General features: G+C 40.6%; 1 long non-coding RNA gene across 2 annotated transcripts in view; it reads right to left on the bottom strand.

Moving 5' to 3' along the window:
- LOC134419034 (uncharacterized) overlaps positions 1-16,601 on the bottom strand; it is a 146,416-nt gene that overhangs the window by 22,660 nt on the left and 107,155 nt on the right. For both annotated transcript variants that reach the window (XR_010027942.1, XR_010027941.1), the window contains exon 2: positions 13,530-13,613. This is a non-coding gene — a long non-coding RNA (uncharacterized LOC134419034). The remainder of the gene's footprint in view (positions 1-13,529; positions 13,614-16,601) is intronic.

Genomic DNA, 16,601 nt, shown 5'->3' with positions numbered 1-16,601 from the left:
GACACTGTCATATCTGTGGAGAGCAGCACTGGGTTAGGCTCTGCACAGCACCAGATTTCTGTCACCCTGGATCAGATCCACAGTCCCTGGCCTTGACTGAGGTCTGGTGCTTGCCTGTGATGGCTGCCTGTATGTTTTGCTTTTCTTTTCAACACAGCAGGTATGTGAGAGCTCCTGTAACAGAGGTGTTTATAACACAGTGCACATCCCTTCTTAATCAACACAAAGATTGCTGTGGGAAGGCAAAGCTTATTTCAGCCAAATACTCCATCTGACAAAACACTGGAATAAAATCAATAAAGAATTGATCTAAAGCTTCCATGAGGTTCAAACACTATCAGAAACCTGGGTTTGAAAGTGTTGATTTGTCAGTGTCCTTAGATATTTTTTTTCCTAATCTATCTCATGAATTTAAAGAGAAGCTTCCGGCCCAAATGAGGACTCACATGTTGCAAACATTCTGTTTGACAGAAAATGTGTATTACAAAACCTCCTGTTTCTCAGTAAGCAGATAATGACCCGGTCAGAGAAAATACTGGCAGCAACTTTCAAAGGACTCTCAAAGACACTTAGGTTATGTCTAAGTGACCTCAGTGATTCAGAGGACTCTGTGACCCCAGAGTGACTTCGAAAAACACTTTTGCAAGCTGGAAGGAGAGTTTCTGTGCATCTCTCCAGAATAAGCATCTAAACTGGAATAAATGAGTGAACCTAGCACAGTGGGCATGCCAGGCTTTTTTCAGGAGCCTCATGCCATGGGGGGCCTTGATGGGTAGGGACACAGCTGGCAGGAGCAGTCCTTTACCACGAGCAGTGGTGACACCAGGGCTGGACAGAAGCAGATCAGGACAGCAGACAGAGGGATGGTGGCCTTTGCTGAGATAGCCCCTCATCCCAGTCCAGCATGGACATCCATCTGAATGGAACTGACTCCAAGAAATCTGGGATTTCCACATATCCAACTCCCACACCCACCCACAGAAGTGGCTGTCTCCTGGGAACAGGCCACCATAGCTCTCTGCTCCCTGGGGCATCATTCAGATCCTCATCCTCACGGGAGGGCTCCTGATCTGGCCTCTCCCTACACCCACCACAGCTCTTTTCCCCCAGGGAAGTGGACACCACTAATTTTTATCATCTGGATAATGCTAATCCATAAGGCAGAGAATGGAGCAATTTTAGTTTTCTTGTATGTTAAGTGGAGCTATTGTAGTTGTGAGTTACTGATCAACCTCTGTAGTCAACTCTGTATTTTCCCTTGCAGCCATTCAGCACAAAGTGAGCTCTTGCTCTTTCAAAAGGCATGAGATGTCTGCCCACCAAAAACAATTGTCAGCATGGGAAAAGAATGGCTGTCCCCTTTTGGTTAGACACAAACCTCACTTCAGGCTGAAAAAAAAAAGACAGTCACAGTTTAATAGTTTTAGTGCCTTAATAAACTAAAGTTATATTGCAGTGCTGTCGCAGTGCCTGGCAAAAGCAAGCAGCCCATCCACCAGGATAGACCCCTGTCTCCATATAAATGCTTACTAAAAAGCTAAATCACCTTAGAGGAAGGATTTTACTGTCCCCCTGCTAAAGGAGCTTTATGAGCCATTTGTTCAGCTCAACCCTGTGTCTTGTCAAGAGCCCTAGCTGTATACTGCACTTGTCAGCATTTGTTCTCACGTCCTATTCGCTTGTATATTTTTATACATTGACAGCTTCTATCATCAAATTTAATGACCTCTTTTAGACAAAGAAGGAACTGACTACTGAGATTTTCTTTATTTGTAGTAACCCTAACAAACCAATTCCTCAGCAAGGCCCTTAGACAATTAAAATCATGTTCATTTTGTGTAGAACAGACATGATGCAGAAATCATCTGCATGGCACCAGGACAGGTGCATAAGGATAAGACACAGGGACCACTCACTTTTAAAAAAAATAATAAGTATTTTTATCTTAGACCCTTTCATATCTCTGTCTTCAATGAAAATTTGTGTTCTGCAAAAGATTTCATACTGAATAAATTTCTCTATGATCCTGAATCACACCTGATGCTTAATCAATTCCTTTGAAACATTTTCTTCCATTTCATCCACAAAGAAATCATCTGAGACTTGTTTCCAACTTTATAACAAACATTTCCAATATTTCTTGCCTTCCTGTTATTGTTTTCCTCTTGAGATTCACACTGGGCAATGCAGACCCTGGGAATATCAGAGTATTTACATCAGGACAATGTCATTTTTGGATATGCAACTCTCAGGAGTCAACAACAGCCCACAAAATAAATGTACTGAGGGTAGATTGCAGTTATTAAAATTATTGATTCTGATGTGGAAGATGCAGTTTCCACCACTAGCAGGGAATCCAGCACCTGAAGGAATGGAAACTCTTATACCAGAGGTAATTAAGCCAAATGTACCTCACAGGATTGACTTGGTATTTTGGAGCCATTAAAAGCAGAACAATCAGTGCTCCTTTATTAATGCATTACACAAATGAGTAGCATTGAAGGGTCACAGATTGTGACAGATCTCTGAGAAATCTCTTTACATATTTAGATGTATGGGCCATTTCCTCAAATGTGGATTTTTAAGGAGAATTTCCCAAGGGAAACTCATACAGGTCTACTTGTTTTCAACAAAATCTTTCCTCTATAGGGCGGGGAGAACATAAAATGCTTACAGAGACTGTTTTGCAAGAAAAGCATTTCTGCTGCCTGTGCCAGTTCCCAGCCAGTGGAACACATCTTGGAACAGGTCTCTACTAGACACAGGGGTGGAACCAAGTCTGGCAAAACAAAGACGTGGTTCCAGAAACAAAGAGCGTCCTGTGAATGACTGATCCACTACAAAAGAAAAGGAAATCGAAGGGGAGGGAGCTTCTTCAGGCTGCATTGTAATGCTAATTCACGAGATTAACTCACAAAAAGGCACGGAGTCTGCTCCGCGGTGCAGCTACTGCACAGTGGGGAATTTAATATACATTTAAAGTACAGCAACAGATTAGTGTGCAATGTTCTTGGTCATGTCACTAGTGGGGTCATGAAAAAACACATTGAAAAACCCTATTATGTCAGAAGTCAGTTTAAGACCAATGTAGATCGTATCTTTTGGCTGATCACGTTATGCCACCTGAGATGGACACAGGTCTGGTCTGCAGCAGGTTATTTTTACCATTTATACAGGCAGTGATTCAGATGTCAATTATCTCACCTGTATTACAGGTCCATGGAAACAAAGCCAAGGGCTAAACCCCTCCAGAGTACCTGCAAACAGCTGGTTCTCAGGAAAGCAGGACGAGCTGCCCCTAATCTGACAATCATCCTTCCTCCCAGTCCCTGGGTTTAAACAACACTGAGAAGGAGGAGCCAGGATGTGACAATGATTTGCTTCCACAGCCTGCTGCTGCCATGTGAAGCACACAGGCAAAATAGGCCACAATCCCTTTTTGCAAAGGAAACATATTCATTGTTAGTTAATAAACCAACCTGAACTTGTTCCTTTCTATTTAACCCATACAGACTAGCTGAGTTCCCTAAATAGCTCCTACAAGTTTCAAGATAGTAAAATGTCCTGCTTTGTCTTTTGAAATACCTGAATTCAACCAAAACTCTCACAAAGTAATACAGAAGCCTGAACACTGGCCTGGGTAATAGGTGATCAACATGTGTTTCCTAAACCTCATGACTATTAAGCACAGTGTATGAAAATCTTTTTAACATTTTGTTCTGGTCTGGTTTTATGTGGTTTTTTGACATTTGTGTGGGGCTTTTTTTGCCTGGGACTCTGCAGATATTTTTATTAGAAAGTCCCTGGCCACACAATTGTCTGCAGGTCACCATGAACTGTCCTCAGACACCTGCTCAGAGAGTTGCAGTTATTCCATCAGTGCCTCTCCTCCTGTACACAGCTCCTTCATAGCATGCCAGTGCATTACATAAGCTCCCCAGGTCTCCAAGTACTTGAGTCTGTTTGACCTAAATAAATAACCAATTCTGCCACCTCTAAGCAGCCCACAACATTTTTCCATGCACCTCTTCTCACAGAATAGTGCACGCCATTGAGTGAGGGTGGCAGAACCCAGCCTGAGGAGGCTCAGCTGTGCAGAAATTGTGTTTGGTGGTTGGATTGAGAATTTCAGCAGTGGTATTTGTCCACCCCACTAATATCTTGAAGCCCTAATTTAAACTCCATAAAACAAGCCAGGCTTCATGGAGAAGCAAAGTGCTCTTTACTGGCTTGTATAACAAAACAGACTCATGATTAATTATATCAAGTGTAATCAAAATCCTACACACTATTAATTTAAGATAGGAAATACAGCAGTAAAATAAGATAATATCTGCTGCTGTAATTTCTTTCCCTGAGGACTTTGCTACCGTAGGTCCAAAGAAATAATGACAGGCAAGGCAGTTACACCCTTTTTTATTTTGCTATCTAGCATTCACTGTGCAAATGTGTAGTTTTTTCCTTATCCCTGCTAATACTGATTTTTTTCACCAGAAACGTTAACAAGATTTTCTCTTTTCTCTCTAGTAGGTAGAGTCTGTTGCATGTGTGGTGGTATTGGTATGGTGCAGAAAGCACAGAGTTAACAAAGTTCATAGATTAACCTACTCTGATCCCACAGGCTTCCATCAAAAAGCCTTCCTTTCCTCTGTGTGCTGATGTGCCTGTAAGAACATTCTGGATTTGCTCCATGACTTTTTTCTGGTTTTATTTTTGCCAAAAAGACTTGTTACTGCAACATTTTTTTTTTCCATATAAAGCACTTAGGATATCTTCTGAAATTATCTAAGGGCTTCCTCGTGCAAAGCATCATGAAAATTCTGGAGAAATCCTAATCCCATTAAGATCAATGGTATCTTTGCCATGCACTTCAACACTGCCAGGATTAAGACCCCTGTTGGTTTACAATGATGAGATGTTGTTTGGATGATTAAGTATTCCTGAGAGGAGGTTTGGGTAAGCAGCCAATAAAAATTATTGGTCAGTCCAGCCTCAGTCATGACTTTTCCCTAATTTGCATAAAACAACTCAAGATTTGAGTTTCTGTGGAAAAAATTAATCAGGTAAGTTTAGTGTAGTTTTTGGTTTCACTGAAAAAGTTACACTGAACTTTGGTATGTCACTGTTTGCTTAAAAAACATTCTTTCTGAATTCCTCCACACTTCTTTTTTATCCCTCTGAAGAGTTTTAGGTCATTCTTGCTGGAGACGAGTGGATTTCATCAAGCTGTAGAACTACTTTGATAGTCTGGAGTGTATTTTACTGGGTCATGGATTTGTTGCCTTTAACATTTGCTTAAGGAGCATGTCATCACATCTCAAACAAAACCAGTTCTGTCATTTGACTGCTTTTATCGGGCTCTGCTGTCCTGGTATGCAATGAACCACAAAACTTGTTACGCACCCCTTTAAATTATTACTTTACTGGGACAAATGAATGAAGTTAAATTTGTATTTGGGGCTGTTCTGCTGGTGCTTTTGGCTGGTAAAACCATGAAGTTTTAGTCTGTGGTGGCTGGTGGGTAGAGCTTGCTTGTCAGTTTTCTTTTGCCTTATGTGTGTTTGAGTGTGTGGTTTGTTGTTTGTGTAGCAAGGGCTTTCTAAAGTTTGCATGTTTGGCTTTTGCAGTGTGAGCTGTTGGATCTTTATTCAGTCTGGCTTCTGCCATCACAAGTAGGTGTCAGACCCACACATCATGGGTGGGGTAAAGGTGGCAAATAAATAAGTGGCAAACAAAAACCGAGAGTCTTAAGTTTCCTATGGTATACACTCTACTGAGATTCTTTAGATTATGTCCAAAACTCATAAGAGTCTCTAAAAACTCAGATATCATCTATCCAGACCACTATGCCACTCCATTCCCAAGCTGCTTGTAATTTTCAATATATCTCCTAGTCTCTCTGCCTGACAATATTCTGAGAAACCAGCAGGACAAATAATCAGGGTTAATTCTGACTATAACAACATCAACTTTTATTTATACCAAAGTTACAGGGAGGGCATCTCCCCTTTTAGTGCACATGAATTATTTAAAAGGGAGGAGGGGAGAGATAGGATCATAACCAAAGTACGTGCCTTATCAAAATTGTCAGGGCTTTCACATTCCATTTCCTTATGATAAGACTCTTGTGCTGAGCTGGTATTCGGAAGTGAGCCCACAGGGCTGACTGATAAGTTTACATAAGGAAGGAAATAATCAATTTAGGGCTGTTACTGAATGAGCTCTTATCATGTTCATTTCCTCACTATTGCTTCTCAAGCTAAATATTACATGTTTAGGAGCAACTTCAAAAGATTTAACATTCTAGCCTCTGCGTTTTATTAAGGAAAACTCTTTCAATAGCACGAAGCCTTTGCTTGCTGCACAATAAGTTTGTCGTTCATGCACTGACAAACTTGCATTTTAAGACACTAATATTTATGTGGAAGGAAGAAATACATTCTTGAAGGAAGATGATACTTTTTTCCAGCTTGCTATCTAATATTTCAAGCACAGGAAAAGGACCCTAGAAGGTACTAATAGGTAGCACACTAAATTCCCTTCTGTAGATTTGCTTCTCTTTCTCCTGTAATGTGCATTGTTTAACTGCATTAGACTAGTTTTTCTCCAAAAAAGATTGCTTTTTTAAGACCCTGATGACAGCAGCATGATTTGTGAGTGCACATGACCTGTCATGCTAAAATTTAAAAACGTGGCTCTTATTTTGAGTCTGCATTGAACTGTAAAAATGTACATTGTGTCTGGTAAGTGACTGACTGTAGCCCCTCTGTCCACAGTAGCCTTGCAGTGCTTTTGAGAGCTTCATCCAGGGCAGAATCCTTTCCACAAGATCAAAATGGAATTACTGGGAAAGAGTGGGGAGGGAGAGTCCCAACTTAAATAGAATGATGGTAGCATTTAAGTTGGTTGTATCATGTATTGGTACTCCAATGTAAAACAACTACAGGTTTCAAACACTGCAGCTTTCATATGATGTCAATATTTGTCTTTACTTGACTTGGTTCCTACCTTGTTCACAGTCAGCACTGAGGACGATCTGCTCAGGTGTTAGCTGGGATGTTTGGTTTTCCACAAAAACAGATTATATTTGTATTCCAACATATTTTTCACTGGAGTGTGTCCAATCATTAAGGAAGATCACAGAGATCCTCTAACACTGCCATGGCTATAAAACATTTTCCATTGGCATGAAACTGCTACAGAAAGTGTACCCATGGGCAATTCCCTCTGCCAACAAATTTAACAACAATACCATGATCAAGCCTCAACTGAGAGAAAATCTGGGAAGAAATGTACATTCTCCCCCGACCCAGCAAAGCCTGAAGTTTCAGACCATCAGGACACTTCACAAGGCTCATCCACTCCACTGTGAGCAGCCTCCTTCCAAAGCTGCCATTACAATTGCTTTGCTCATGTTTCAGCACTGTTGGATCCAGGTATTTCATTCTAGCACATCCTTAGTTTCCAAAACTAGATTTATTTATTGAGCAGACCACTTTCTTTCCGGAAAGGTTATATACCTTTCATCACCTGTAATGAATATATAGCTTAATGAATTCATCAGGAGCCTGATGGAAAGACCTTGAAATGAAGTGGAATCTGTTCAACAGTTTGCTGCCTGAAGAAAATACAGAATACTCAGCTCGGACACAAAGGATGATACATTTGCATTTAACAGCCAATTTTAAGCAAGAAATTCAATGCTTGTCTCCCTGGGCCCCATGATGTGTGCAGCCTCAGCTAGGCTTTGATCCAAAATCCTTGACCTAACTCTCTGAGGTACAAACAGTGTAGCACAGGAATTGTTTAATATAGATCCTCTCTAAATTGTTTCCCAGAGCACGTTCAAATAAAACAGGCATTGTACTTCAGCAGGCAGCCCTGTCCTCCTGTAGGAAAGCTGACATTCATTTACAGGGAGGGCAGCAAAGTTGTCCAAGGATCACCAGATGCTAAAGAGAAGGGCAGGGCCTTCCTGCTGTCCAGCACATCCAGGAAGATGAGGAGATCACTGAAACCATGCAGCAATGAGTAACCAATTGTTTTGAGTGAGACTTTCTGTGGTACCATGTCTGCACACTTTATAAATCATTGACAGCTTTGTTGTGCAAGTGGTCACTGGTACCTTGTAAACAGAGCTTCTCCATGCTCTGCTGATCTTTCCACTGCAATTTGTTGCAGGCCTAATAGCTGTTTAGATAATTTCTGACATGGAAAAGCCCAAGCTGGATCCAAAAGTGTAAACCAGAACCCTTAGGCTCAGCTGCCCAATCCAGGCAGGTACTACTGAGCTCAGAGCATCTGCATTGGAGTGCTTGGCATGGCCAGTGCAGCACACCCAGAGCCTCCACAGCAAGTTCTGACTGCCTCCATTTAGGGGATCAAAACTGGAAATTCTGGGACATTCAAAAAGGGAGGTGAAACTTTTGCTAGGCAGGCTATTTAATCTCTTGGGTTCAGTCTGTCTACACAGTTCTGTTCAGTTCTGTCTGTAAGGGACAGAAATACTTCCCTCAGGAGGTCAGTTTTGCATTATTTATTATTATTATTATTATTATTGTTGTTGTTGTTGTTGTTGTTGCTGCTGCCATTGGTCATAATTACCAGACCAGATAATTGCCACATCAGTAACATGAGTTTATGTCACCTGGTTACTTGTAAAGTAGATTGGTTACTTTTCCTTGCTTTCTATGGTGATGAGAAAACCTAAATATACCTGGGCTGCTAACACCAGGCTCTGTATACTGGCAGCCCCTGGAAACAAAGTTTAGTCAGATGGCAATAGATTTCAGTAAAATATTCTGGATTTACACCAAAAGGAATGAGAGCAGACTGAATTTTTATTAAATTCACCTGTGTTTGCAATCACAGGCTTACAAGGCTACTACCAAAATTTCATCTAAAAGGCATCAGTGCTAGTGGCAAAAATGGCATTCTGGCCAGAGCAAATATTTTACTTTCAGTAAATAAATTTTCACCTTCCTGCCTAAGAATAATGTTGTTGAATTACAGCTGAAAAGCTCAAAAGCCCTTTGCTTCTAATATAAGCTACTAATGAATGTAAGGGACACTCACTGCAGTTCAAGATCCAGCAGGATCTTCCAAAGAGAGCCTAGGAACTCCACAGAAGCATGATCTCATGGAAAAAATATGATTGAATGCAACCCTCAGTAGAAAAGTTCCTTATATTTCCCTTTTTCAAGGGACATTTTTACTGGTATAACATTAGCTAATTCTGGGAAATGACAAGTCTGCCTACAAAAGGATTAAGAAAAGGGATTTAGAAAAATAGGACACATAAATCAAGGTTCCCCATAAAACTGCAGATGATAGGGGGGGTTTTAATTATTAGTCTTTTTGGAAAAACCAGGGCACTCCATTTTCATCAAGTGTCTGCTCAGTACCCTTTAGCATAACTTAATAAGTAGAAACACATGAAGAGAAAAGGCAGTAAAATGCAGATATGGATGGCAAGGTTTTAACTTTGCCATGAAGCTGATATCCCTACAGAAAATCCATACTGAAACCTCAGCCTGAGCACCTCCCTGCCCTGCCAGAACTATTTTCCTGCATTTTCATTTTTCAGTGTGCTGGAAGGCGTTGCAGCCCAGAGGACTAAATGAGGCATCTGTGACCTCAGTGCCAGCAGCACAATTCCAGAGGTCACTCCAGCCACTCCTCAGGTCCTATTTCAGGTTCCCTCCATCCCAGAGCATCATTCCAGCTGCAGGAGGCTGATGTGTGCATCACTCCTGGCGTGGCAGGAAATTGGTCCTGGCATGGTGTACATTTCCCCTCGTTGTTATCATTACTTTCATTCACAGAAACAATTTAATAACCAGCGAAGGGAGAAATGCCATAAGCATTAGGATGTTTTGTCTAGGATCCTGGCTCCAAGCCTGGAATTTTTGTCATTAGGTGATATGATAACATTAGCAAATAATCATGATAATACCAATATGATAAACAATATCAGAAGATAAAAGTAGCACAGTGTAAGCACTCTTTGACTATTTTGTCTTTTTCTCACTTGCATTATGGCACAGCACTGATTATCTGCTTTCCTGTATGAGTCACATCAAGTTATATCATTTATCCTTCCAGAGGGTTCAGAGGATATCATAAAGCGTGGAGAGCAAAGCTTGTTCTGCACCCTAATGTAATCCAAAGTGCCTGGTGCTATAATTGTCTGCCTGTTGACTGCTCTGCTTATGGGGCATTTAAAGCAAAGGAAAACAATGCCTGACTGCAATATTTTTCCTCCATTCATACTCCCTTCTAGACCTGATGCTTTCTCTCCCTTTCTCTTGCCTATCTTTCCATTGCTCCCTTGTCCTTCCTTTTCCCAGTCTCCAGGGTGAAATGAATCCTTTCTTTTTCCTAAGCCTGAGACTGAACTCACATCCACAGAACCCTCTAATAATTATTAGGGCTCCTTTAGGGAGGTGGGGTATCCTACAGGATACCAACAGCCAAAAAATCATCAAGTGCACCCAAGAATGCTCCATCTGGCATAGAGTCCAAGTGGCTGTGGAGCCATGCAGCAGATCCCACCTAACACACAACCAAACCAAACAGAAACCACAGAAAATGTGCAAGAATGTATTGAAATATCAGCTATATCCTCCTCCATCCCTACCATCTGCTCCCCAGATTTGTGTCACAAAACTGTTTGGTAAATGTCATATAACCTTCATTTGAACATGTTAATTCAGCAAGTTTTCATTCCATCTACTTCCTGAATACAGTCAATAAATTATATATACATATGTCTAATGTGTTGGAAAGGTTTATAATCCAAAAGCTTCTAATTTACTCATTTTTTTGGTAAAAGGTTTGTGTTACTAAGGCAGAAGATAGAACAGATTTCAGTGTGTCATCCTGGTGTAACAGGATAAATTTGTTCTAAGGAAGCCAGGTTAGAAAAAGATTTTTTTTTCACAACTACACATACAGTATCTGTGCATTACACTTCCAGCTTACACCACATGGGGTTTTTTATTTCTATTTGCATAAAATTTGTGTATGCAAACTGCAACTGCACGCCTTATGCACAAAGTTCTTTACACTCTTCTCTGAAAAAAATTGCATTTTGCAAGTGTTGCAAAATTATCAAATATTATTCCACTGCACATCAAAGTGGGTGAAAACCTTTTTCCAAAGTGTGGACTAAATTTACATTGTTCAGTCCTGGTATAAAATAGGTCAAAATGGCATAAAAATAGTCTAATAACAGTTTCATTCAACAAGACTCTACTATGATCATTTGATCCCAAAAAACAGGTGTTAAAATATTTTTAAAATTAAGTCAGTGTTAATTCATTGTTGTGTTGTCTGCTCCATGAAATCCAATTTGAAATTCAGTGTCTGCCCATGCTGTATTTTAGAAACACTTTCCCACAATTTCTGAATGATGAAAAATGCAGCCACATTAAAAAGTGCTCCTCTCTAGCACTTCATACTGCAGGTTATGACACGATCTTTACTTCCACTATTCACTCTTTATTCTGTAAATAATAGATAATTATACATTATATGAAATGATAATAATTGTTACTTTCATCATTTTTGAAGAGCTATCTGCAAAACAGAGCTACCTGTGAAATGCATTTGTCACTACAGAACTTATTTTTTTAAATGCCATTTTTACAATTAGGAATAAAGGAAAAAAAGTTACTTTTCTGTTTTAAAATGTGCAAAACCACAGAGTTTGTTCAGGGATTGTGACACACAGAAGTGTCAGGCCTGTAGGATGACCCAAGGAGTTCATACCTACCTTAACTGTGGTGACTGGAAACAACAGGAGTGAAGTAAAGCTCATCTCATGACCAAATGAGTTTGTTGCTCTCAGCTCCCAACTTATGCCCCACAAAATGCTGTAAGAAACCAATTTTCAAGTTTGCACTTGAAACCATGCTAAAGGTGAAGGGCTCCAAACTCTGCAAGGCACTTGCAGCCAAGCATCCTTTGCAAGTTTTAATGAGAGATGGAAAAGTTAGAAAGCAGGGACATAATTTTTCAAGCATTTGGAGGCCTGAGTAATGTTAACATGAGTGCAGAACAGAAATGTTTTTTCTTTTAATCAGATTCTGAAGGAATGCCAGCACCATCCTGGCATAATGGCACAGGGTAGAGTTCAGAAAACACCAAAATGGTGATCTGTGGTAGCACCCAGTGCCTGCTGTAAGTCACAGAGCACACATTACAGACCCTGCACAGCCTCACTGGAATAATGGTGGTTTTGCTTTTCTTTCCAAAAGAGGAAGGTGTAATTCTACTGCTTTTCTGGGAATATTTTTGAAGCAATGACCACGGGTTCCAGTCCTATCTGGAGGAGCAATTTGACTTGCACGCATTTCCACATATTTATGGTTTACATTCAGCTCTCAAAAGCAGTTCCAAACTACCAAACCCACAACAGCTGTTTTCAGAAACAAGCATTTCTTATCATTCAGTATCAAGCATCAGAGCCCATTAGAGTATAGAAGGAATGCCACAAATGAACTGGCTTTCTAGAGTCCTAGGAGATTTGTTTCAGTTTCTAATCAAACTGGTTCCCAGACTTAATTCAATCAGCCTTCATTTTTCCTACACTTGGCAGGAGAAGGACTTTTTTTTTTCCAGAAGCAATTACTGTAAATATAAATGGCTAAGCACTCAAGCAGTATATTAACAATTCTAAATCCTTTTCTTCTGCTCTTGATCATAAAAACCCTTCCATGCAAGAAACAGTAATGCCCCTTTTTATAGCATAAAAAGTATAAAGACAGATCATCTGGGCTGGCATGCCTGCCTTTCTCATACTTACACAGATTCAAGGTGACCCCTTCCAATTTTTCAGAATCCCTGATCCCTTTTGAAAGAACTGGAGACTTCTTCCAGCTTATCTTATTCCCAGGATCTTTTAAAGTGCATCAGATGTATTAGAGAATAGAAGAAGAGGAAGGAGGGGGAATGATATGAACTGATACAGTTGCTATGACCCATGTGCTTTACAAGCTCATTTTGAAACAAATTTGTCCAGTTAGAGGATAGTGACTTCCCATATTAAGATCAAGAAGGGGGAAAAGTAAGTAAGTGAGACTGACTTGTACTGCTAAAGCAGCTTTAAATGTTAATCATGTGGTGACACAACATGCTTAAATGTTGAAAAGACAGGACCCTGCCATAATCAAAGTGACACGGCAAGCAAAACCTACTTTGAGCAGGGAAAAGCTTTAGGTTTGTGCAATGGGCTTCCCAGACAAAACAGCATAGGCAACTGCAGTTGTGCAAATGTATATATACACTCATAAAGAAAAGGGCAGGAAAATAAAGAAATATAGGCTTAATTTCCAAGAGTGGAGCAGGAAAGCTGGTTTATAATTCTTGAGCTGAAAATAAGCACTGAATGAATAACTCTCATTAGACCCTGTACCATCAAGTATGTGTTCACTTCTGGTGGCAGGCTTCCAAGTGGTTTGGTATTTTTACACTATTTCAATCACCAGATCACTTAATCCCATTTACAACCAAGAGCCATTGATTACCTAAAATGTAGCAGAAAGTCTTTTCTTGTACTTCAGTTGTGTGAAGTCCTTTTCTTGTACTTCAGCTGGGAGTGTCAGAAGTCCCTGGCAGAGAAAAGGAAGAAGGTTATTAAAAGGAGGATGCTTTCAGGTAGCAGCACCTCTGAAGAAGTGCACCACATAACAAACTACCACCCAGACACAGTGTGAGGTGGCAGGAAAGCTCTTTTTACAGCAAATTCCCCAGTTATTCTAGTTTAATGGTGCATGCTTTAAACTAAGGCAAGGTCTCTCCTTTATAATCCACATTAAAAGAATATAAACATCATCAAGCATAACTACACAGGCAAAAAAATTATAAACACTATCAGAAAGGACAGGCATCTTCCCTTGCCAGATGGTGTTGAAGAGGTAACAGAAGCAGATTTCTGCATTTATTGCCTTTCCTAAATTCATAGCACTGTCCTCACATCCTTCAGCACTGGTTTAACCAAGAATAGTCCTATGGAATTTTCATACCCATTGAAAATACTGAATATAAGTGTTTTAAACAGACTAAAAGAACAGATCAGGACCATGCCACCTGCAGCAGAAAAATTACACAGATTATGTTTATGATTTTCATTTCAACCACTTGGTTTCATTACATTTTACAAAAAGAGCCTTTTAAGAATTTTTTGCTCATCTTTTAACCCAGCTACATTGTTTTTCTTTTATTACATGAAAAAAGCCTGTGATGTTTACCTCTATTTCATTTAATAAACAGTCTTTTATGCTGTAGCACAAAGCATTAGGAAGTTATCTAGTTCATAAAGAAAAGCTCTTTAATGGTGACATTGTTGAACTTACTCATGTTTCCTTCTTATTTATTCAAGTCAACTTCTGTTACATTTCCTTATCCCGGATTTTCATTCTATTTTACCAACATAAAGGCAACCCTTCACAGTCCAAGATGAACATTTTGTATTTGCATGGGGTGGTTTTTTTAAGGTTTAATTAGACACTTTAACAATGTCAAGTTGTTAGGCAACAATTTACAGTCGGGATGGGTTACAAAGGAAGCTCCCAGATCACAAAGGTCCCAGAGCTTTTGAATGGTTTCTCCACTTTTTGTCCGTGCACGCTGCTGTGTGCTTAAAGAGTGACATCACTCATCTGCATTATTGTGCTGTACATTCATCAAAGTGCTGATTAGAATCTAAAAGTTCTCAAATAGCAGTAGGATTTAGTAATTTGTAATCAGATACATAAGAGTGAACAAAAGGAAGTATCAGTGCTTTCAAAGGGAGTTTGTGACCTTCTGGTACAGGTTCTGGAATGACTTTCTCTGCTGATTTTAAATTGCACCTGAATGGCACTATTAACAAAGCAGCTGGATGTATATTCCAGCCCAGGGAAAGTCAAGAATCTCCCCTGTAATTACATTTTGATATTTTATTTATTTAGGAGTATTAGTACATGAGAAGGCAGAAAGACATGAGAGCTTAGCATGGTAAGAGTCTCAGATTTTTAATTTGCAGCAGCTAACACTTGTAGTGATGATGTTCTGGTTTCCCAGGGGCATACTGCTGCATTGCTGCTGCTGCTTTTTGATCAGTTTGAGGCTCTGGAAGCTTTGCGTTGATTACAGATCCATAATGGGCATGTGTTGGGTACTATGTGGAAAATGAAATGGTAGCTGACATTATATATCTGTGGTGGGTATGAACCCTCTCTCTCTCTCTCTCCAAGGCCATGGGGAAGATTTCAATCTACATCATGGCATGAAACAGGCCTAACATTTTATTTTTATTTCCATCACAAAGAAACCCATTTCAATAGCAAACTTGTCTCCCTTTAGAGAGGCTCTTCTATCTGCATAAAATGCCAATAAATCACTCCCTTCTTGACTATTCCAGTGCACAGCACATCCCAAAGAAAGTTTAGGGTTTCAAGTCAAGACATCTTTGTTGATGACCTCAAGGCTCTCACAGATCCCAGGTGGAACCCAGCTCATGAGTTCCCTTCTCACTTTCAGCCTCCCAGGCAGTATCTGCTGCTTCCAGGGTTTCATTAGGTTATTGCCTTGCTTACAAAATGCACATATGTTTAGATGAGAGGCAGGGGCCTCACCCCCACCCAGCAAGGCCCGTGTCTCTCTTTTGATGGTACAGACAGTGCAGGTATTTGGTCACCACCTCCCACAGCCAGACAAGGATCCACAAGAATCTCCTGACTTTCCATCCCAGGCATTGGCTGCAGGGACCCCACTCAGCAGCTCAGAGCTGTTCCAGATTGTTCCAAATTGTCTTCAACATCCTCCCAAGGGCTGCTGCAGCAGCTGGGGCTGGCCAGAGTTCACAGACTGTTTAAGGCTCCCTTCTGGCCAGCCTCAGCTACATCCCAAGGGTGTTCCCCTATGGAAGGCACAGCAAGAGGATGCTGCAGGGGCCAGGCTCCTGAAGCTTGGGGTACTGAGGAACTCCCTCATGCAAGGAAATGGATGCAAGCTAGGGATCTGGCTCAGCACTGCTTCTTTCAGACAGAGATTCTTCCAACACACACACACTGCTCTCATTAAAGGAAAGTTGCTATGTGTTAGATAACCCTAAACTATCAGCGAGAAGGAACAGTGGAAAGCATTTCCTTCAAATGACTAGATACTGTGAACTTCACTTAGGTGTTAAAAATTCCATGTTAAGCGTCTTCCCTCAAAATGCACAGATGTCCATTTGTGCAGCTCATGGGGTTCCTGCATATTCCGGGAATAGAGCTACATGTCTGCACATCCACAGATTTTGGAAACACTACTGGTTGCTTCTATTTCCAAAGGCTGAGTTCCCACTGTATTGTGACAGATCATTGCAGTAGGTCAGAGAGAACACAACTCAGGGTCTGGAAGGAAGGTCCCTAAAGTGGGCTCTCAGGATCTGCTGTTGTTTTCAGCTGCAGGCTTGTTTTTCAGAGCTCTGCCAGCACCAGCATCTCCTGCTCACAGAAGCAATTTCATTTTTGGCCATTTTTACAAAGCACACAGCTCCTATTCTGCAGCCCACGTCTGCCTTTGTTAGTTGTCATTAAAACTTCACTAACAACAGGCAGAGGTGTAAATGA

This window comes from Melospiza melodia, chromosome 5 (genome assembly GCF_035770615.1).
Source record: "Melospiza melodia melodia isolate bMelMel2 chromosome 5, bMelMel2.pri, whole genome shotgun sequence".
Classification (NCBI taxonomy): Eukaryota; Metazoa; Chordata; class Aves; order Passeriformes; family Passerellidae; genus Melospiza; species Melospiza melodia.
This window is presented reverse-complemented; position numbering and strand designations above follow the sequence as displayed.